Source organism: Plectropomus leopardus, chromosome 7, assembly GCF_026936395.1.
Source record: "Plectropomus leopardus strain MGB_pleo_1.0 chromosome 7, ASM2693639v1, whole genome shotgun sequence".
In the NCBI taxonomy this organism is placed as follows: Eukaryota; Metazoa; Chordata; class Actinopteri; order Perciformes; family Serranidae; genus Plectropomus; species Plectropomus leopardus.
Genome location: NC_142182.1, coordinates 10,733,218 through 10,757,335, shown reverse-complemented (window position 1 = coordinate 10,757,335; position 24,118 = coordinate 10,733,218). Strand labels below are relative to the sequence as shown.

The 24,118-nt window shown below is 38.2% G+C and overlaps 1 protein-coding gene across 2 annotated transcripts in view; it reads left to right on the top strand.

The window, feature by feature from the left end:
* Positions 1–24,118, top strand: part of shank3a (SH3 and multiple ankyrin repeat domains 3a) — a 250,840-nt gene that overhangs the window by 9,235 nt on the left and 217,487 nt on the right. Inside the window, exon 3 of one of the 2 annotated variants that reach the window (XM_088079899.1) lies at positions 15,503–15,638. The gene's annotated coding sequence lies outside the window, so the exon portion shown is untranslated. Of the gene's footprint in view, positions 1–15,502; positions 15,639–20,917; positions 21,036–24,118 lie in introns of those variants that run through there. The other variant, XM_088079900.1, reaches the window with a different exon arrangement.

Below are 24,118 nucleotides of genomic sequence, written 5' to 3'. Positions count from 1 at the left end.
GGGGTCAAACTAGGCGACATTAATCAAATATAAATCAAGATTCTGTTGCTGCATTGCCTATTTGTTACCTCAGATGTTTTCAGATATTAGTGTACTGTTTAGCTGTAAAATGAGAAAGTTGCTGTGGGCGGTGTCTGGTACTTCGGTCAACTATTTCAGCCCGTTCTCATCCCAAACTCCTCAAATACGTCTGCTTTGTCAGTACTTTTGGCTTAGGAGCATGACACTAAAAAAAACCACCTTGTGTGTACACCAGGAACACAGGAGGATGGCATCAGCTGAGACAAGGAGGAACAGAACTAATGGCATTAGGTGGGTTTGCGTTAACCCTCAAATTGCGCAAATTGAAATTGCAAATATAAAAAAGGCTAATAGAAACATGTCAATTTCAAAAAAGGGGGTAGGCTAATAAAAAAGCAACATTTAAAGACTTAAAAGAACAAAGTCAAGTTTTTTCTTCTCTCCCAATTCTTTCGTTTATGTCTGTTTGTCCATCTCTTCTTCTCTCCATTCTTCCTCCCTTCCTTCCCGAAATAAAAAACTCAAGTCAAGTACTGTAACAAGTTGCTATTATTTCATTACATTACACTACTGTCAATTGATAAAGTTAATTATTTGCAATGATATGTTTCTTCTTGAGAGTCATAGGTTAAGTTAATTGGTGACTCTAAATTGCCTGTAGGTGTGAATGTGTGTCAGCCTTGTGATAGTCTGGTGACCTGTCTATGGTCCCTCGTTACCCTCAAGAGGATAAGCAGTCAGGCTAATGAATGAATTTTTTTTTTTTTTTCTGAAGAAACAGCCCTATGTATTTTGGAATGTCCAAGATGTTGCAGAAATGCCATCAAGGCAATGTTTGAATCTGTATTTTGCCAGGAAACCATGTTGTAAAAAAAAAAAAAATCTCTCCTTGCCACAACAAACAGTGAACACGCAAACAGTCAACTCACTTTACGAGATAGGAGGGTTTAGGAAGATGAGCTTTGAGAGCTGTTTGAGCTCAGCTGATGTCGGCTGGAGTTTAAGGTGGATTACTGATACACTTTGTGCTCCTTGACAACCAGGTGAGTCACAGAGAGGTGAGAACAGGAAGAGGAGACAAACTGATGGACAGGAGAGGAAAAGGAGGAAATGGAGAAAGGAGGAATGTCAAATCTGGTGCATTGGAAGTGATCTTGGCAGGAAACCTAAGTTACCATAGCGACCTGGTGAAAGCTCTGCAGCGAGTAAGAGTCTAGAAAGAAAGAGAGAGAGAGCAGACCTTGAGGTATTGTCTTTTTCACTATCTTTCATAGCAATATTTATACATGGATTTTTACTTAATGACTGTGTATAAATACAGGTCTATGGCACAACTGCTCAATTGACTCTGCCAATACTGAATGCTTATTATTGGCATTATTCATGTTTTATTTAACTTGATGATCAGGGGAACACAGGTTTCGGCTACTACTTTGTCTCTTTCATTATTGAAGCCCAGTCAGGTTAATCAAAGCCCTGTTAGTCTCATCAGTGCACAGCTCCACAGTCTGACAGTCCCTGGTTGAAAGGATATGAAGCAGAACTACACATCCATTTACATCAGTACGGTCTTTGTAATGTGAATGGTAATTGGTCGTCTTTGATGCACCGGACTGCTGGGACCGCTGACTTTAATAAGCTTATTCACCAGCATGAAGATTCAGATAGGGGTTCTACCATTGACAATCGAGGGGATAAATGAGCACACACAAGCACGCACACATTTTTAAACACACGCCCATGCATGATGGCACATGGCAATGCAAATATATGACAGCTATTAGAGCACATAGAACCATACAGCCATGTCAGCCCACCAGCACAAACACACACACACACACACACACAGATACATAGAGGAGATGTCACATGCATATCTGTCCATGTAACAGGGGCTGCTGGGATTTTTCAGAGCTTGATATCCATCTCCCCAAAGATGCAACAAAAAGGGGACACTTGGCAGAACAAGATTGCCAACGCTGCTGCAGCTACCCCTTAACTCTTGAATCTTTCTCAGAGTTTTTCCTCTTCATCTTTGTCTCTACTCCACATAGTGGCTTGGTAAGATGGTGGCAGACCAGCGCAGACAGTATGGTACATTAGTCACTTGACTGTGTGTTATCTGAACGATGGAGGTATTGCGCTTTTTTTTTTTTGTTTTTTTTTAACCAGGATATTTCTGTTCACTTTCAACATTTTTTTCTTCATCTTTGATTAACATTGCATGTCCAATGTATTATGGAGAAGCAGCCTTCTGTTTTAATGCAGCATATGTCTAAAACAAACTCCCAGAAAACAGCAGGTCTGCTTAAAGTCTAATTTCTATTAAATCAACAACTACTTTTCTGTCTGCTGCTGTCTTTTTTTTTTAAATCAAATCTCTATTCGCTCCTTACACTGCACATTATATTATTTTTATCTTCTTTTTATTTTCTAGTTCTCTAATGTCAAGGAAAGCACAGATACTCCTCAAAAATGTTTAAGTAATATTACTTTGTTACATTACACCACTGTCATACTGTATGTTTTGAATAAAAATTTTAATCTGAAAGAGTTAAATAAATGTAGCGGAGTAAAAGTACAAAGTAGAGTATAATTGAAACACTCACATTAAGTATGATTTATACAAAATAACTTGCAGTTAAGTACAGTATATAAAAATGTAAAATAACTTTCCATCAGAGCTATTTCCCTATAGTTTGAGCTTCTTTATACTTCCTATATCAGCAGGATTTAGGCAGATGAGCCTTTGAGAAACCCCTGGTAATATCATTTGTCGCCAGTGTGTTTAGGAGGCATTGATGCACAAATGGGACTCATCGATTTCCTCTATTACATCCTGGTTTTCCAGACTCATCCCTGGTTGATCTCTCTCTCCCGCTCCCTCTCCTTGAATCCTCTACAAATGTCAAGCAAAGACATTCCTTGGCCAGTCCCTCACTCTCCTTATCACCCGGGATTTTTTTGTGTGTGTTTTCGTGTGTGTGGTTGTGTTTGAGTGTGTCTCTGTGTTTGCATGTGTGTCCTTGCCTGTGTGTGTCTTAGCCGACTTTGCTGAAGGGTTGCTTTGTTTGTGTGTTCTGGAGAGGCTTAGGAAATGCCACTCAAACTCAAGATAGTAAAACGTAATTTATTGCCATCACATTTTTTTCTGCCCGCTCATCTGATGTCACCTTTTTACCCAGGCAAGGGTGTATTGGTAATAAATCATTCCATGTTCGATCGGGGCATGTTTTGTCCCATTTGAACAGATCACTGTTCACTTCCTGTTCATTCCTGGGAAAAGGCTATGTGTGTGTTTGTGTGTGTGTGTTTGTGTGTTTGTGTGTGTGTGTGTGTGTGTGTGTGTGTGTGTGTGTGTGTCTGTCTGTCTTTGTGCAGTGTCATCTGGCACCATGTGGTAGAGATTAAACATCTCCCACAAAAATCTCATTTCTCTCCACTGCTCTTTTCCTTTGCATTTGTCATCATCACAACAACTCAAACACTGCTGTTAGAAGTCCCAGAGAGGGTATCCAGCCTGCACCTGTGTGTGTGTGTACACGAGTGTGTGTATATGTGTGTGTGTGTGTGTGTGTGTGTGTGCAGCTGAACTGTCGAGAGCTTGTTTGTTTCTGCTGCAAGTGATCAGCTTTGTTCCACATGGCGATCACTACAATGATCAATTTAATGTTTTGCTGATAGTTATGTGGTATCATTTTTGGCATTGGGTGTGTGTGAGTCCTTGAAATTGTCTGACAAAAGCTTTCTTCTCTTGTGTCGCTCTCAGAAATGTTGCGGGGTCTCCATGGTTACTAGCAGGCATGCTTCTCTTGCTTACATTCAGTAGAGCAAGTTTCTCCCATGTGGGTAAATCAACACAAAGAAAAAAAACGCTTTTTGATATGGTGACCTTTAACATATGTATCAGTGTTTTCTTTTTACAATACTTGAGTTCTTTTTTGTTTGCTTCACTTTGTGCTTCCCTGTCTGGGGCTTTTTCACATCGCTGAATCTCATCCAGACAAATACCTTTATCAGGTGTTATTTTGCACAATACCGTCCAATGTCCCGTTGAGGGAAACTACCAAAAAATTTGAATGCTTAAGCATCCCAAAAATGCTAGTGGTCCTTCAATTCCTTGCCTGAGTTTTGACAAAGTAGTTTGATAAACATAGTCCACAATCTAGACCATGCTCCCATGAATATTTAATTGAAAAACCACAGAGGTGGTGTTTCAAGCTTCACACTCTTCATCAGATAAAATACAATGCAGAAACGCACCTTCAAATACCTACTCAGTCAGCTCACCTGAAAGATCATCTGGTTCTAGTCATTTCCTTCATTAATACATATACAATAAAAATTAGACAGAAATATAGACAGATATAAACGACTTCACGCATAATTTGAAAATAGGAACTTTTTTCTGCAATAAAAGTGACTGAAGTGAGATGAACAGACTTGTTGACAAAACTTTCCATTAGGGACATAATTTGCAATTGAAAATAGCTAATAAATCGCAATATATGTTATCACAATATCAGCATATCGCGAAATGGTGAAAATCACAATAATATTGTATTGTGACGTTAGTATCTTGATCATATCTTTTTGTGGGGCCTTGTGTGATTTCCACCCCTAAACAAACTGCCAAGAAAAATATACAATTATGATAATGTCCTCACTTACTCAGCAGTACCTACACAAATACACAAAACTCTATAGGACACCAAACAAAAAGTAAGTTAGTACCTAAAGCTTGATTTAAAAAGCTTGGATATCACGTGACAAGAACATCAGATATGAGCCATTATAATGTCAGCTGGGGACAGCTGATATCTACATGTTTACACTTAGTTTTCATTGGATGTGCATGCTTTTGTGTAACTTTTTAATAATAACAACTTTACTTATATAGCACTTTTGACAAAAAAAGTTGCCCTTTGAATAGATGAATGAACATTTAACTATTAAAAAAACCTCACTAAGTGCAAGGATGGAAACTTTAAGTGAGCCATAGAAAGCTTGAATAATCCATCTGTTGGTCCTGATTCTCAATGTACATGGACACACACACACACACACACACACACACATACAGCAAGACAAAGAAAACTGGGGGAGGGGGGCAGCTGATAATTGGCAGGTTCTCTTTCATGAGCAAGTGTTTGTTTTTATGTCAATTAACAAAACAAGGGTTCAGCGTAATGAGGCTAATGAGGAGGCACCTCATTTGGCTCTGCTAGTTTAACGATCTGTCGGAGGAGGAACAAAACACACTCATACACATGCATACACACACACACACACACACACACATATTTTCCACTCAAAAGCATGCATAAAAAGTAATGGTGTCTAATAAAACACTGAGAAGAAAAGTTGCTGGTAGTTAAAACCGAAATCAAATTTGTGAGATTGCCTGAAAAATATTGAAACTTCAACATTTTTGAACTCAGATTAAAACACAGTAAATGTTTCTTTTCAGCCAAATAAAAATATATGTAATTAGCATTGCACTGCCTAGTTAGACCTATCCACTTGATTATTTAAATTATTAATCAGTCCGAGTCATCATAACTAATAATGACTGTAATCAGAGTCTGTTTCATGGCTGATGATGAGCACTCTCCATTTCCATTATCATCATCATGGGCATGGTTGTCTGTGCAATCTACCCCATAGTGTTGCGTTGAAGTTTGATGATGCTGATAAGGCTAATCAGCAATTAGTACTGGAGAAGAGAGGGAAGGAAGAAGACTGTCCATGTCTGTATGTGTGCATATGTCAGTGAATTTGAATGTGTTCTGTAGTGTATGTGTTAGCATGCACATTAGCCTTGTTTACTGGCTCTGGTGACAGCCGTGTCGGACTTAGTTCAGCTCAGCTCTTCCAGTGGTGGTGGGTTTGTTGTGCAACAGTAAACACTGTTGAAGTAAATGCTCCAGTGGGTGCTGTACGCACCTTCAAAAAGAGTTCAACTCAGAACATAAAGCATAATTACCTCCATCAGTTGTAATCCAAATCAAAATTCAATTCAGGTAGGACTCAGAGGGATTTGTGCTCATCTGGATCTACTGGGGGAGGTTGCTCTTAATTTCCATTTTGCCCTTTTAACCAATGATTTGCTTCTGAGTTATGTGTACAGAATATCTGGGCTATTCATCTGGAGGAAACGATGTAACACCTAAGATTAAAGTTGATGTGAATTTTAAGTTTCACTTTAAGGTCCATCAACTTTTCGTTCTCCTAATGTAGTTTCCATTTATTTTAAACAAAATGACATGGAATGTAATTGACTTTAGTGAGCACAAATGACTTTCCCCCGCAAAGTGATACACGTTTGAACTATAGACTGATGCCTGAAAGAGAAATTCCTAAAGTGGGGATCGGACTAGGCGTTTAACACACAATACATTCTTTTTCAGACGTGCTATTTTTTCTGTGGATTTTTAATTAACTAAAGCAGGCAGAGGGCCACGCGACTTAATATTGCCTGTCTATCTTATCTGTAATAGAGCTCAGAATTGTAAAAAGTCTTTTCATGCCGGGTAGCTCTGTGGTATTTGCTAAACCCACAACCTCTTAAATGGGTGTCCTTCACTAATGGCTGTATTCCCAGGTTGCTACAGCTATTTGCAAAGCAAATCCTTGATGGAGGGGCTCAGAGACTGAAGCCCAGTCAAATGTGTGATAGCAGGTGTTCCAGGTTGTAGTCATGGTGGTTTGTTTTTGCCTCTCTGTTTGATTACTGTTTCTGTGTTCTGCATGGCTGAACACTGAGCCGCACAGCAGCACGGGCTATCTATCTCGACGCACGCACTCACACACACACAAACACACACAGTGAAACAAAGTAGAGTCCAATTTATTTACACCACCAGCTGTTCACACCCATCAAAACTGACTATCATAAACACTGCACTGCGTCTGAGACAAGGTGGACACACAGTAGAATCTCTTTAACATTAATTTATTCAACCAACTGATGTATAAATATGAACTAAACTGACACCACAGATGGGACAAAATGTGGCTGTTTAAACATTGACATACACCCCAGGTCAGTAAATGGTTTACCTGGCCCCTGTGGCCCCACGGCAACAGTTTTGAGAGTGAGCACTTTGTCTAGTTCTGACCTTCATTTATCAGGTTGTTTATTCACCCAGGACTTCGCACAGTCCAGGCTGGCAGCAGGGATGTGGGAACAGCTGATGATGGATTAACAGAGGAAGGCACTACTAGGATTGGTTCGAAGCCAGAAAGATGAACTGTGTGATTTGGTTCGTTATGCTTCCCTCCCAAAAACCTCACTTCCTCTTCGGCTCTCTCTTTCATTCTGTCACACTCAGGCTTTCTGCTGCTTTCTCAAATTTTAAAACACATTTTTCATATTTATCAACCGCTTATCACCACATAACCACATATCCACACACATCCAGAGCCCTATCGGACTGGCGATCATTATCTGTCTTTTTATTCCTGTGTTTCCTCTCCATTATCTGTTCAATTTTTCTCCTTCTTCACAAACAGTTAATCAATCTACCTCTGCCAGATGCAAGTCATCTATCTCTCTCTCTCCACCCTTCTCTTGCTCATCTGCATGCAGGTCTCTGTTTAAACTCTCTTGTCTTTTTCTCAATTCATTAATTCTTTCTCTCTGTTTGTCTCCTCCGTGGCTGTGTGCAGAATATAAACTTCACAGAGAGAGGATGCCGTGTGATATTGTGTTTCCCCTGTTTACTGTGATCAATGTGTCTTGTTAACTTGCATACTTGCTTCTATTGAGCCTGGCAACAACTGATCAATATCCTCAGTATAGACACTCATCACTAGCTGCGTCCCTCTCAGTACATATGTGCTTGCAAATCAATAACAATGATTTACATCCAGGGCCCATTCAAAAAACTACTCGAGGAGAGGGTGTAATCCTCAATAATCTTGATGTAATTGTGCTATAAATGTACATCCCAGCTGGAGAACTTAAGTCTCAATAACTCTCATGACTGTGTCCCCGGCTGTCCTCAAAACCTTTATTAAAAGGGTAGTTTTGTCTTTAAAACATACAACGCTGAAACCTGTTATCACTCCAGTGTATCGAGTTTACTGAAATATTACAATAATCATGCTTATATTTTTAATTTTTAATTTGCCAAGGAAGCAATAAGTACTCTTTGCAATCACCTTAATATGCCTCAAATGTACTGTATATGATCAAAGCAAAGATGGCTTGTCTTTTAAAGAGAGCAGGGATTATTTTTCCTGTGCTGTTTTCTAAATCTCACGCTACAACTGAAGGGGCCGGTCCTGTGCTAAGTTAACTGGACTACTGTACTGGGTCAACACTCAAAGCCTCTCTATTCGGAAAGATGGACAAGGTTTTTCTCAGCTTTTGTTGCAGTGAAACCTTTTTCTCAGAACAAACACAGGTCAGAGTTATTATAGTTTTGTACTTTTCTTGAGTTTTTAGCAGGGGTGTCAACGATTAATGGCAGAATTTCAATAGTTAATCGCCATTGATCATATTTTTTATTCATGTTTTCAATTCAATTATTTTGCATTACAAAACAGTGATGAAGTCCATATTGACAAGGTGAAAAAATTCTTACCAGATTTTCTTGATTTAGGAATCAAATTACAGCTTAAAAACTTAACGGGTAAAGTGGGCCCGTCTGTAAAGGGAAAACTCATGGGTGACCCATTCTCATTCAGATATCTTGAGGTCAGAGGTCAAGAGACCCTAGTGAAATGGCTATGCTGTTGTTCATTGCCAAAATTGAACCATGACATGGTTGGTATCACTGGATTCTTTTGATCTTCTAGTTTGAAATGATATCAGTGTCTAGCTCTAACTTTAAAACTCATCTGTATTTTCTTAAACATGTCAAACAAAACAGAGCTTGTAGATCTCCTTACTCAGTCATTGGCCATATCCTCCTTGTCATGATCAAGTTGAGCGAGACTAACTCGATTTACTGAAGTGGTTACCACTTAGACAGAACAAAGTATTTCACTTTTAAGTTGCAACAACTTCACAAAATTAAGTAAATACAGCTAAATGTTGAGTAAACCTTAACAATTAGATATAAAGTAAACAAAAATCAAGATTAATAGTGATATTTTCTTTTCCATCTTCCAAGATTATTCTAAGTAAGATCAACTTTTACACTGTAGGGTTATTCATTTATTGGGTTGCCTCATTTTGAATTAGTCCCCTTTTCTTACTCCATCCATGCAGTTTTTTTCTGCATTTATTTACACCGTCATCTCCATTCTCAGGACTTTTTTTTGCTGTGGCTGCCTCACCCTTTCCTCATACTGCCTCCACTACCTTTCTGTGTTTTACTATTGCTGTAAAGGGCTTTTCCTCCACTTGCTGGGCAACAGTCCAGCAGAGATCTTGAGAGATGGAGGCAGAGAAAGGAGTGAGGAGAAGAGAGAGGGGGGAGGAGGGGTGGGGTGGAGGTGGACTGTGGGACTGCCCAGAGGGTTGCTCCTGCCAAGGCGGCACAGAGGAGGGTTTGTGTCTGTGTTTGTGTTCGTGGTCCCATGTGTCCAAGCAGGCAGCAAAGGATCAGTTTGCCACATCACAGATCTATTGTTGAGGTTCTGCCGCCAAGGCTAACAGTGGGGCCACATAGCCATCTGTCTCCATATACTGACCCACTGCTTAGCAGATAACCACTCAGAGAGCCAACCTCTTGCCTCTGCTGAAGCTAGAGATCAAATAAAGGCATGATACGCTAATATATGACACAGAGAGCATTTCAATCACTTCAATAGCTATGAGCCATTGAAGAGGGCATTGTGCGTCTTGTCGTTATGGCGTTTAAACTGCATCATATTCTCCCACAGCCCGCTTCATTACAGGCTGCCTTCAGACCCAAGGAGAGTTATAATCAAAGGCAGAATCAAGCCCATCCTTTATATGTGACCCTCCAATAACCCTCCATTCACGTCTCTTAGTCAAGGTCACTCATGCTCATTGTTGTGCTCTAGTAGGCAGGACGTTAGTGAATGGCATCAGCCTTTCCTTCTGGGTGTGTGGGTCAGGGTGCATTGTTTTGTGCAGGGTGGTACTCTGAATGATATTAATAACATATGTTTCACTGCTTGAGAGCGCATTGTACTAGTTCATAATAAAAGGACTGTGATGGTACAAAAATATCATGTTATTGTGAAATAATTGCCATGGAATTTCAGGTTTCATGTCATTCCTGTCTAAGTTAAATTTAATTTCAGCTGAATAGTTTTGTGTGTGTGTGTGTGTGTGTGTGTGTGTGTGTGTGTGTAATATGTATGTTTAACTCTTGACATTGAAAGCATGTGAACATCATCAATGGTGGACAAAGTACACAACTCTTTTACTTGAGTTGGTATAAATACTTTTGGTCAAATATTACTCCGACACAAGTGAAAGTTCATAAGTCAAATTATTAATTGAGTTAAAGTACTGGAGTATTTGCTTTTAAAAATACTGAAATATTCAAAGTACTTATTCCAAAAAATCTCGACACCTTGTTGTATATTGTCATAATACACCTACAGAACATAATGGCGCTAAAACAACCCACTCAATGCACTGAGTTGCTTGTAGAACGGGATGGCTGTGGCTCAGAGGTAGAGTGTGTTGTCCCCTAATCCTAAAATCAGTGGTTCGATCCCCTGCTTCTCCTGGCAACATGTAGAAGTATCCTTGGGCAAGATACTGAACCCCAAATTGCCCCTGATGCTGCGTCATTGGAGTGTGAGTGCGTGTGAATGATTACTCAGTAGCAGGAGGCACCTTGTACAGCAGCCTCAGCCACCAGTGTGTGAATGTGTGTGTGAATGGGTGAATGTGACAATGTAGTGTAAAAGCGCTTTGAGTGGTCAATAAGACTAGAAAAGCACTATACTAGTACAGTTCATTTACCATTTAGAATCCATGGAATGAAACGCTTGTTGAGTACACTGCAAAGCCTTTAAGTGCAGTTTTTGTTTGTCTCTCTATTTTAACTGCTAGCTCAAAACAAACTTCTTCTCAAACAAAAGCCAATGCCTTGCTTTGCAAACAGTGGATGTGTTCTGGATGCAGCTTCCTCAAAAATAAATAAATAAATAAAAAATCCCACTTTCACACTTATAACTTTTAAACAGTTCAACAGAAACTTAGCTGGATAGAAAAATCTTATTGATAATTGAATTCACAACCAAAAATAACTTTCAGACAATGTTTAATTTTGGGGTAACATCCACCCAGTTTTTATTTCCAAAATGAACTTCTTTCAACAGTGCAAACATTTTGTTGCGAATTTATGGACTTATGCGTTTTAGAAAAGAAAAAAAAAGTACAATATTTGTCTGTCAAATGTAGTGGAATCAAAGTAATAAGTTTAAAAAAATACTCAAAAATTGAGTTTAAGTACAGTAGTCCAGTACTACAGTTCAGTACTCAAGTAAATGTACTTCATTTCTGTCCATGACTGAACATAATAGATGCTTGCTATTATCATCTGCAGAATGTCCTCTTCCTTGTTTTTGAAATGTCTTTTAAAAGGCACGGATACACAAAACTATACACAGGTGACATCTGGGACTTGCTGACTTTGGCATCAAGTTAAAATGCATAAAATGCATCCTCTGCTCAGCATGTGTTCTCTTGTTTTAGTTTGTTGCTCTCAGACACAAACACACACACAGACACACACACACACACTCTCACACTTTCACAAACACACACTCATACCCAGTAGCCCCTGATTTGCAATTTCAAAAGTGTCACAGCTAATTTTTCTTAAAGACAGGTTGACAGTGCTTGAAAGTAGGACCTGAAGAATGTTCAACCTCTTTCGTTCATTTTTCCACTAATGCTGTAAACACTTTGACTCTTTTCTGTTTTCCCCTCCAGCGCTCATCTTGATACAGTACAATGCATTCAGGAATATTCTTAAGGGGCTAGTACATTTGTGTTTTTCTAAGTTAGTCTCTTTCATCTGACAAAAGGTTGAAGGAGGAGGAGATAAATGAGTTGAGCTGCTGGGTGTACTGTATACAGACACTTCTCAAGGTAAAGATGGTATTTATTAGTCTCTCAGAGCAAACCACCTTCTACCAACAGGGAAAACATGATGCTATAAGGCACTACTGAATGAAGAGATAAATTTCCCTAACTTTAGTTTTTATCTCACCCTTAGTCACTGCTAAATCCTAGACTTGGGACTCCCAAATGTTTTCATTGATACACTAAATGACTTTGTGTTGCATGACCCGCCTGTGTTTTAATGCATATGAACATATTGTTAACTCGTTACTGCATCTTTTAACATTTTATTAAGGCCAACGTTATGACTCTTGCATTTTATTTCCACTTTTGTCTATTGCAGTTTCCTGTTGCTGTTGCTGCCCTGCATGTCTGCATGTTATGCTTAGATGTATGGTCGCTGCTTCATGCTGTGTGCACGGCTGTTTGTGCTAAAACGCTATGTTATTGCTGTGCTGTCATTTTGTGCTGTTGTTCTGCTGTTTCTTGTTGCTTCTCATGGCCTATGTTCTGTCTTGGGAGTTCCTGTTTGTTGTAGCTTTTGCTGTCTTTATGGCATCCTGCTGCTATTGCTATCTGAATTTTACAGAACATCTTTCCAAAGGACTACAGTTGAAAATTAGCCAGATGGCTAACACTGGCACATTTACAGAAATGTTGACAAAAAGTTTGTTGTCCTTATAAATAAAATAAATGAAAAAAGGGGCACATAGTACCACCTAGATGAGAAGATAAAGTCTAATGTATGTAGGAAAAGGGTATTTGTTGTTCTTTTTTTACTTTCAGCGTTATATATGATGTTGATGTTAGAATTATACTTACACACCATTAACTGAGGCAGTTGTAAGCAAAAAAAAAATAACAACCCCAAAAACATTGCACAACATCCATTTTACTAGAAAGCTTTCTGCAAGATTTTGAAATCTGGATGCAGGGAATTGCTAATATTTAGTCACATTAGCTTCAGAGGGGTCAGTCACTGATGCTGGGCAAGGCCTGGCACAGAGCTGTTTTTTTCCCCCCAAAATCATCCCAAAGGTGTTGGGTTTTGAAGTCAGGGCTCTGTGTTCTGGGCTCTGCCCCTGCTTTGTGCATAGGGACAGGAAGGACCATCTCCAAACTGTTGCCATAAAGTTGGAGGCATACTTGTGTAAAATATTTTGGTATGTTGTATGATATTATATATTTATTCATCAGAATCAACCCTTTGAAACCTGGATTGACATCAGTTTTCTTGTACTGTGTTCAGACACCTTTCACAAGCTTTACCCCTTTGAAACCTGAGCATATTGGTTTGATTTCTTTGAAAATTAAAACATAGGGGAAAAGGCAATGACCAACTTGGCAGAAAATGTCCCACAAATTTCAAGAAATTGGTAAAAGGGGACAAGAAAATAACCACAAAATAAGTGGATGCAAAAATGGTGGGATAGGGACACAAAAAGCATGAAAAATTGTCCTTTAAACTATATCTTTCATTACTCTAATTTTCTATTTAAAATTATATTATATAAAACAGTGTACATGTACACTATTTTACAAGAAATAATAATAGATTTGAGCACATTTTTGGTCATTTTCGTTTTTTGTTTTGTTTTTTGCTCTTCTGCTTCTTTTTTGGTGCTTCTTTCCAGGTAATTTTCCTGTAACTTCTAAAATAATTTCATGCTAATTTTTGGGCAATGTCTTGTTAAACTGCTCATTGCCTTCTTCCCATGTTTGTTTTTAAATAAATCAAACCAATTTGCTTAGATTTTAAAGGGTTAAATGGTCTAACCCTAATATTGAAACACGATCAAGCACAAAAGTAGGCTACACAAAAATACATGATGATCCTCACACTTTATGCAGCGGCTGAGCAGTGCCTTTTCAAAATAAAAGTATACATCGTTAGTAGGGGGTTTCAGTCAAAATTGCCTAAGATGCTTTTACTTTGAAGACAGTCTGTGACCAGCGCTGGTGGGTAGCTCACCTCGCTCACCTGTCAGTGAGTTTGGACAAAGATAATGTTATTCCCCCGGTTCATGGCTGCTGTCTACTCCTCCATGCTCTTTCAGGTAAAACTGTTCTGTGTTTGCAGTTTTCTCGAGCGAGATAACATCACCTTGTTTGCATAAAACGCTCGAAAAAAGTTTGTAAATTAACCGCTGGCGTTATTGCACAGGTAGAACAGAACAACTAGCATAACAGCTAACTGTTAGCTAGCAGGGTTATGACAAACAACATGAAGCTAACATCTTTGTAAGTGCTGAAGAAAAAAACTAACTTTAACTTGAATGAACCTTTTTTAAGAGATGGCAAATTAGAAACTCGGAAACGTTTACTTTCAAAGCATTGTTTTTGAAACATTTTGAAGCGTTTCAAAACATGTTGCTCAAAATTTGCATACTAACAAACAAGACCTCACTATTTATTTAGTTCTTGTAGGATATGGTGACTACTTCTTACAATTATTATGTGACCTAATGATGGTGGTCCTATGCTACATATGTACTGAGAATGAATCAAGGTTGTCCAGTCAAATTCCTTGTATGTATAAATGGCATATGTATATATATATATATATATATATATATATATATATATATATAGTGACTAGTTCTTATTGCACTTCACTGTAATTGTAATATACATCAATAACATGTAGAATAAAAAATGATCTTCAGAAAAATTGTATTTGAAGATTTTAATTTAGAAATAATATTTGAGATGGTTAAATCATGGCTGGCCGCCATACTAAATGAACGTGTGGGAATGTGTGGTTTCTCAGGTTTTTACATGTCAAAGTGAGAGAAGAGAAAATCCAAAGATTACATCACATTATAGTATGGAAAATATAGGCTAGGTAACAAAGGCACATTAAATATTAATATGCTTTTCTATGGAGTGCGGCAGGAATAATGTCTTTTGTTGGCCAACGCAGGAGTTAGAGCCAGTGGGATTTTTCTATTGGATTTCAGAAAATAAGTTCAGTGGCGAACAAATATTTATGATACGTATACATTTTGTTCAGCAAGATAATCTAATATTATCACCACTTTAATTACTACAGTCGCTACAGTCGCATGACTTAACATCATCACCAGAACAAGACTGTAAAGCCGTATGTGATGCGATGAGGTGCTGTAGTCTTATTAAGCCACTTTTCAGCAATTGCCTTTTTTGAGACACATAAAAGCTTCAAAACTCACAAGCGAGGTATTAACTAATGTATTTTATGTCGTAAAGCAAAACATGAATTTCCCCAAACTTGTGTGAACCACATACCTTATTTCAGGCATCTAACCAAAAACCCATTAAAAAAAACATTGACTTTAAGACAAGGGTACTGGGAGTGCAAAAATACTAACTTGTTTTTGTGTTTTAAGATTAATTGCTACATCACTCTATTAGTAGTAGTTTTAAATTTACATGTAAAGACTTGCTAAATTTAATGACAACTATTTTTGACCACCCACTTTTGTTCACATGGTATAGGTTCAAGGTTTCTCCAGAGGTCTTCATCGCTTTCAGCTCAAGATACAACTGTATGCAAACCAGCGGCAGACATCATGAAACCTGTTCGTCCAAATCTCTCAAGTCCATTAGAGTTGAAGCCTACTCTTCCAAACCAGTGAGTATATTCATCAATTTTCAGTTCCTATTATATCTTTATTTTCATCAACTCTCACTCAGCATTTGCCAAATATTAGCTTTATTGATGATTGATGATTTTGTATACACATTCTGTTAAATCATGTAAATAGTTATCAGAGGTTAAAACTCTGGACTATTATGGTTGGCCCTTTTGCCACAAGTCATCAGTTTATGCTTTTTGTTGGTCATGTTTTTTTCCTGGTGTTGCCATATAAAGTAAAGATATGTTAATGTTAGATATCGATAAATTGCGTATAGGTCACTGTTGAGTTTCAAGACAAAAATATGTGTTAGGAGGAAATTTGATGGCACTGTCAATCACTATAACAAAACAATACCTAACACTGAATACCAAACAATTATAGATTGTATAGAAAAGTGGACATAGCCACCATGATGTCACCCACTGGTTTATGGAATCCCATTTTGAAACCTCAAGTTTGGCATCTTCGCGTTCGCCATCTTGTTTTTTTGGGGGGCCAAAAGTGACCATATTTGGACAAGAGGGCAGCGCTGACTCATAGACTGTGTTGACGCCTTGCAGACAACAACCCTGTCCTTAATTATCCATAACCTACCAAACTGAATCATGATGCACATTTTGGTGCCTCATTTCAGTGCCACTTTTTGTGCACAGTGAGTGTGCAGAGAAAGAGAGAGCATTTGTCTGCTGGTGTGTGCCGGTGATGGTGACAGTGAGGCTGCAGTGATTGGAGTAGAGAGTATGAAGTCAAAAACAACAGTGCTGTGTGTGACCAGTTTGGGCTGTTTGTCAGTGAATAAATGCTAGGATTCCTCAAAACCCAAGACACGCTCCCGTGTCATTTCTGCCACCTTGTTATTATAGCGTAGTGGGTTAGTGCCAAACTTAACAAGCCAAGTTAGCCTCACATGAGAAACTGACCAGGCTCCCTTAAGGTGAATTAGCTATTCTCACTAGAGGCACTCCTTGTAAGAGAGACATGTCTGGCTGTCTCTCCTGAGTTAAGGGAGGCAATAATTGATCCTAACTTAAAAATGTATTTTGCTGTTCTTAGTTGGGCTGTCAGCCTTAACACATTTATTGTAATGCAATTAAGGTCGGTAATTAATGCAGCCATTTTTTTAAATCGTGTTAATCACTGGCTGATCCTTGTCTTTAAGAGGCTGTACCAGACTGAGTTTTAAAGCTGGAGTGTTGATACTGGTATCATATGAAACTAGAGGACTTAAGAGAGAAGAATGGTTCAGTTTAGACTGAATTTTTTTGCGATTGAAAAATTACATAGCCAACACACAGAGGTCTCTTGACCTCAAGATATCTCAATGAAAATGGGTGCTATGGGTACCTGTGAGTCTCCCCTTTACAGACATGCCCACTTTATGATAGTGCCATGTATATTTTTTTTCTGTCATTTGATTCAGTCTGGTAAGAAGTGCTTCACCTTGTTAATATGGACTTCAACATTTTTTTTGTAATGCAAAATAATAGAATATAATAACGATTAACGATTGAAATTCCTGCAATTAATCATGGTTAAAAAATAATGGTTTGACAGCCTTAGTTACTATTACTGTAACTATTATTTAGTATATAATCTTTGATAATATTTTGTATTAATTCATATTTATATATTCAAGTGAACTGAATTGTTAAGAGCATATGTACTCAATTTCAAGTTTAAATTGGCCTGTGCAACAAAAAAGCAATTCTTTCATGTTTTTGACCATTGTTTGTGCTTTATTTTGAAAAAGTATTGGTTCAGGCACCGTTTAGACATGGGACAGTTTTTTAAATTATCCTTGTGGCACTGCTATTGGAAAAAACCCAACCGATATATACCCAACCCCAAACTGCAGACCAAAACTGTTTTTTGTACCAAGCTACCAACATTTTTATTTCTGCTGTAAAGTTTGGTATTTTCACTTTGGGGTCTATGGAGATTTATTAACTTTTCGAGCCAGCATCATTTATGGATTGCATTTTTTTTTTGGCACTTGACTTCATTTTTTAGCCTGGAAGGTTGCCGCTTGATAGAGACACATAATCACAACACTATAGCAGAATATACCCTTGTGTCACCCTATATGTCATGGTTCTCAGATGTTATGTTCTGTGCCATCTTTTGAGTTGGCCCAACCTTGATAGTAGTGAGGTACAATGTTGGCAGGTAGTCTTTCCATCTATGTCTTATTAAATGGCTCAGTGCTGGGCTCTGTGTTTTCTGAGCTCTCCTCTGTGTTTGATATCTAATTTGGCATTCCCTCTGTGCGCAGCCCTCGTTATCGTATTCCTATGGAGTGCACTGGCATTTGACATACAGGCACCAAAGATTCTGGCAGCATTGCAGATCAACTGCCTCTCAAAGCAGTACTCTCTCTGTGTCTCCCTGTGTCTCTTCCTCTCATCCTATCATGTCTCTATCATAGACCTCAAGCAGGTGATGGACCTTAGGGATCACTGACTGTCACTTGGTTCAGCATTAATGTGATTTGAATCAGGTCACCGTGTGTCTGCGGTGAGAGGAGGGTGTGAGAGGAGGCGTGAATGCGGCAGGTAAAAGGAGAGAGTTTTGACATTTGAGGGTTTTTTTTTCATTTGTATGAACACTTTGAACAACAGATGTCTCTGAAAAAATACTGTTTTCTGTAGAAAATGCAGCTTCTACTCACTAAAATGTACTGTATATTGTCACAGGAATTTATCATGTTCCTGCAATTGCAGCTGAAAATATACCCTTTACTGCTTATCAAGGACTTTTTTGTGTTGTGTTGTGTGCATGGGACAGAACTTTAATTTGGTGTCCATTTAACTTAATGGAAAAGGATACTTTGGGCGTAAAAGTTTGCACCAAGCTAAGACCAAAAATCTTAACTCAAGGTCAAGTCAGATTTTTATACAGCCCAAAATTTCACATTTGCCTCAAAAGGTTTTACAATTCCTACAACATACAGCTCAGTTTATCTTTAGTATGTGCATTTGAATGAGGAAAACCTTCACAAGAAATCCTAAAGCAGGGAAAAAAGTAGCATCCCTGTGATATCTGTTTTAATTATTTCCAGATCCTGTTTATTTTTTTCTGCCTTGTGCTTTCTGTTTAAAACTATCCAGATTCTGTTTCAAGGTTGTGCTGGATTCATAAAATTTCAATAATTCAATAAGGAAATATTCAAAATGTATAAATATCAACATTTGATATAACACACTTAGGGTCCAATCACATTGCGACGCTTTGCAAGAGAAGCGTCGCCAACAAAACCACTGTTTCCCTTTGGTTCAGTGCACCTGTCGGGCGCTCCTCTCTTGCTGCTGCACAACACATTTTTTGTGGTAGTTTTTGGGCATGCATAAAAGTTAAAATATTTTCATGTTTTCCTCTCAAGGCATAGAGCTGCACCGCTCGTCATTTGGGCACGCGCATGCAGCCCCGCTGCACAGGAGCGTTTGTGCCTGGTGCAATGCGTATTGGTAAGATCAGCCCGTTAAATGGCCTCATCCACATTAATGCATGGTCCAACAATGTTGTTTCTTGTTAAGTTGTTTTTCCAGTAATTCAACATAAAAAAGTAATTTTGCTTACAATTTAATGGGATTTATTAATTCAAAATGGACTGAGGTAAAGTGTTTTTGCTTCCTGTGACTATAATCCAATTAATCTTATTTTCCAATGTATTTACACTGTAAACACCTAGTTTTAAAATGCAGGCAGAGTCATATGCAGGGTTTCCCCCAGTGTATAATAGGTCTGGCGGGCTGCTATGCCTGACCTGACCCCCTGCCGGGCCAAGCATTTTTTTTTTTCCTTTTTTCTTTTTAAGAGCTTTATAGAGTCCGGGCACAGTGGGGCGGTTGGGGACAGGGACCATATATATGTTGAAAGCTCAACGGCCACATCATTTGGTCAATGTAAATACAGCTCATCTGAGATCAGTTTTCTTTTTCAACACCTGAAGGCTACGCCTCAAACCACTCCCAAGTATCACATGCTAGCACTGCCTATGTTTCAACCTTATCAATTGCCACACGTAACGGTAGGCCTACAAGTCAAGGAGGAAAAGTCAAGAAGATTTTTTCGTTAGAAGAAATTACCAGACGTAATCAGTCAACTTGATGCAGGTCACTATGAAAACACCTCTTCTAAATTCTCAGTTCCACAACTTCATCCGTGGGTTGGTTTTCTATAGGGCCCTGCCATCTATTGCTGGCCAATGCTGGGCCCCCGTAAAAAAAAAAAAAGACACTTCGCATTCACATTTTCACTTTACTTTTCCGTAAAGTTGTTGTCAAGACCACCAAAGCTGAGACCCAGTCATGACCAAAATCACAGTCTGACACAAAACCAAGACTTTGAGGGGTTCATGACCAAGACTCAGGCAGGGCAAGACTGAGTCACATTCAAGACCAGACCATTGTGTGTGCCACACTTCATCTCACACTTACAATAAAATGTGGAACATGCAAAATATAGACACTAAAATTGATCTTGAATATCCACATTCCCATAAAAACACCTACAGAAAACAAATTAAGATTCATTTATGGGAATTTCTCCTTTGTCTTCTATGAGCAAACAAATAACAATAAACTCTAAGAAGATAAAAATCAAGTTATACAACACACATTTTTTGTTGCACAGGCAATTTAGTGATATTCCCACAGTTGCGGTTTTGACTGGTCTTGAACTAAAATTTGGAGTCCTTTTTGTCTGAGACCAAGACAAGACATAGTACAAATGCAAGATGGAGACCTTCAAAAAGTGCTACAACTCTGGCCTGAGATCCCCTCAGTCTGATCCTTTTTGAGCTTTTCCTCGTCTGAGCAGTTAACCCATTTTTAGTTAGACTGGTCAAGTTTGACTTTCTGTAGGAGAGATGTCCCCACTCATTGGTCATTGTTGTTTAAGACCAGCAAAAATAAAAACCACTGAGTCATAGTTGTGATGAATTACTTTGCAATTTAAAGCCATAAGTTGTAAGTTATATATGTGGAGAAATAAGAGAACTCTAAAAATGAGCTGCTGTTGTGGTTTTCCTGCATAAATCATCCAATTAAATTGTTCAAATTGCCTCCAAAACAAGCCATATCAATTTATTTTCCTTTGGTTGCATGAACACACTAAATTGTCTCTCAGTAGGGATGGAGTTAGTAAATCAACAGTAGTAGCTATTGAGGTGTTATTTATAGCTTGTGGCATGTGTTGAGATGAGGCCAGATGGACAGCCGTGATCCTATTACCTCTGTTACTTGTCACTGTTGTGTGTCTGCCTCTAGATCCTGCATTCCCCCAGTAGACAGTACACATGGACAGGTTTGGTTCTTCTGTTCATTAACTCTGGGCAGACCTCTGGGTTCTCTGCCTATCCATTCAGAGAGAAGGACTGACCACAGTTCATGGTATGTGTCTCTAAAGAAGGATTTTGTAGATCTTTGGTGTTGTGATTAGAGGCTTGCATCACTGCATTGTATTTTGTGCCGTGTTGGTTTGTTAGTGTAAAGTGATGAATGTTTGCTCTCACAGAAAGGCATGTACACTTGTAGGGATGTGGGGAAAAAAATCTATTCTTGAAGCATTGTGATTCTCTCTTAAGAGATCATGTCTGGATGCAGAAAAGCCATTAATCCAAAATGTAAAACCCAATTCTCGACAATATAATTGCCTGTAACAATTTTGTAAGACTGGCTTGTATGTTTGCTGAAGCAATGGGATGGTGAAATGTAACATGTAAATGTGCATCTTGTTTACCTTCTACTAGTATTGTAAAAGATTATGGAGGTAAATGTATCTGCGTATTTTAATTATTCAAGATTCTATTTGGCCCCAATGAAATTTCCCTTGGATATAAAGACTGCCTCATAAAAATACATACATAGTGCAGAAACAGACGTAAAGTGCAAAGACGTAAAGACATAAAGTGCATTTAAACACATGAAACACAACAACCTTGTTTAGTGTGCCCCTTGCCCTTATTTCCTGAATTTGGGGGATTCACAAATAGAGGGATGAAAGAGCTTTTAAATCTGTTGAGGTATTTCCTCCTGTATTTATTTGCAACCATATAAAGCATTTTCAAAGAGCATTTGGAAGGGGGGATTCTCCTTTTACCCCTATCACTTTGACTGCTGTGCGGACCAGTTTTTTTATTTATGCTTTTGACTTAAGTGATATATTACGAAACCACGCTGGAATGTTATATACTCTATCACAGCATGATAGAAAAACATCAATACCCTCTGACCAACCCCAAACACCTTGATTCTGCGCACAAATTAAAGTCGCTGATTGATCGTAGAGCATACACAATTCACATGGTCATTCAGACAGATCATGGTTGATATGTACACACCAGTATTTGTAAGAATACAGGCAACACCCCAGACTAAAGCCTGAATAAATATGATTCAGCTCTGACAAAAACTCAAGCATAATTTTTTGGTCTAAACATGTGCTTGCGTAATATTCAGGATTTGCATGAATGTCATATCTCCCCTCCTGCAATTAAAAATGGCACAGAAAGAAGTGTCTAAAGATTAATGATGATGAAAGACGAAAACACACAATTGTTGTTAAACTGTTTAAGTGGCTGTCTCAAAAATGGCACTGATTGTCATGAGGATGCTTCACATTTGAGACATTGTTATTATGTCCCTGTTAAATATGCATGATTAATTCATTTTCATTTTTACCAAAGTCTGTTTCATGTTGCTTATCTATTTTTTTGGTGAGATAGAGGATACAAGATGTGAACATCATATTTTGTTTCCTTTATTGGAATGTGCTCTGGGTAGGAAAAAGGGAAATGAGCAATATGTAAAAAAAAAACAAAAAACAAAGAAAACATTTTGTGACAGTTTTTATATAATTCTGACTTTATTTTCTCTCTCTCTCTACTTGCTCACGAGTAAATGCATTCATGCATTTCATTCATGCATTCATTAACATGATTAACCTGATTATATATAGTATCTTTCTATTTGAACATTTGTCAGGATTCTGAATTTAGTGTAGTTGTCCGTTTTCCTTTCAGTTTATTCTTAGATCACTTCTGAGACCGATTTATGTTCATGCATACATACACACACCCGCGCACACACGGGAGTAATGAGAGATGAAACATCAGATTTCAGTCAATACCCCAAAAAATTAGGCACTTTTTTATCATGCAGTTCATAGTATGTTATCCATAATACCTAGAAAAAAACAAACTTTGCAAGACGACTAAAGTGTCACTTACAGTTTTCAGTCTGTGGAGTTGTGATGATATTTGACACTTTCGACATCTTACTTACATATCTGTAAGCCTGTCACAGGTGGTCAAAATGTCGTAGCCCCAAAGTTATTGGTTATCCAAAGAAAAACTAATAAATAATGTTGATGCATAATGAATAATGTTGGATTAATATTTTTTAATTTATTGGATTTTTGGGGTAATGGTTCTACTGATTTCGATATCGATTACCATGGCAACGGTCAAAACTTTGAAGCTTTGAAAGATTCAGGTCAGCCCTACAAAACAAACAGACATACATACATATATACAGTGTATATATATATATATATATATATATATATATATATACACACACACACACACACACACACACACACATACATACATACATACATACTAAGTCACATATACATGTATACATGCTTACTCATTGGCATTGGCAGCATTGGCATTGACCCAGTGATGCTGAATTAGAGTTGATTTCCAACATAATTCTCTTGCATCTTCACTCATTTTTGGCACATTTTGCAGCCTAGGCACCGAAGTTGAGGTGGTAGTGGAGCCTAAATTGTTTCAGTACCTTCGGGAGGATGTGATTTCCAAACATCACTAGCATTTTTCTTTGTAGAAATGTAATGAGTGGCACGGCTGCATTAGTGAGGTAAAGAGAAGCAAGTGCTTTGTGTTTATGTCTAAGTCTGCTTGCTCTGTCTTTAACAACAAGTTGCTGTTTGTCACTTTGATCATGAAAGTTCATATCAGCAGACATACATTTAATAGACATCCGTAACGGCAAAAATTCAGCAATGGTGAAATGCTGCTACGGAATGTCTTTAGGGGCAATTTTAAGCATACTGCTTGCCAAGATGTGTTCAAAATTAGCATGAAAAATGCCAGTGTCTTGGCTGATTAATTTGTATTTCAAAGGGAAGTTTGCATCTTGACCGACTGCTTTTGATTCATTGAAGAGAGTACAATCCTTGTTAGTCAGGTTTTCTAGCTAAGCATATTTTTGACCTTTTTGCAATAGATGAAAAGGCATATGTTTGACCTTTATTTAGTAATTGACAGCCCTGTGCCGGAATATTCAGTGTTGGCTTTATGGAGATCAGATGTAAAAGTGGAATATATGCTTGTTGATGAGGCGCTTTACCTGAGGCAACACCACTTATCCCCTCTCGCGGCAGATAAAATGATGAAAATGAGGTGTGATGGGTCATTAACACTGCTGAATATCACTCAGACCTG